Source organism: Pterocles gutturalis, unplaced genomic scaffold (genome assembly GCF_000699245.1).
Source record: "Pterocles gutturalis isolate BGI_N339 unplaced genomic scaffold, ASM69924v1 scaffold18989, whole genome shotgun sequence".
Lineage (NCBI taxonomy): Eukaryota > Metazoa > Chordata > Aves > Pterocliformes > Pteroclidae > Pterocles > Pterocles gutturalis.
In genome coordinates, this window is record NW_010128646.1 from 14,395 (window position 1) to 14,659 (window position 265).

The window sequence follows — 265 nt, forward strand, 5'->3', positions numbered from 1 at the left end:
CGCCCCGGGGGGGCCTGCCATCAGGATGCTCAGTCAACTAACTCTGATTTCCACAGCTGGAGCAACTGAGATCTTAAGTTTAACTGGCACCTTCGGGGAGAAAACAACTGAAAAAAAATTTTTTAAAAAATCCAGCTGTTGTCAAGTGCCTGAACACGCACACGGGGAGCCCAAGCAGGGAGGTTTGGACCCGGGCCCTGCCCCGAGAGCTGGGTGTGCCGCATCCTGCGCATCCAGAGGGTGGGGAGCGGCTGGGGGGCGAGGG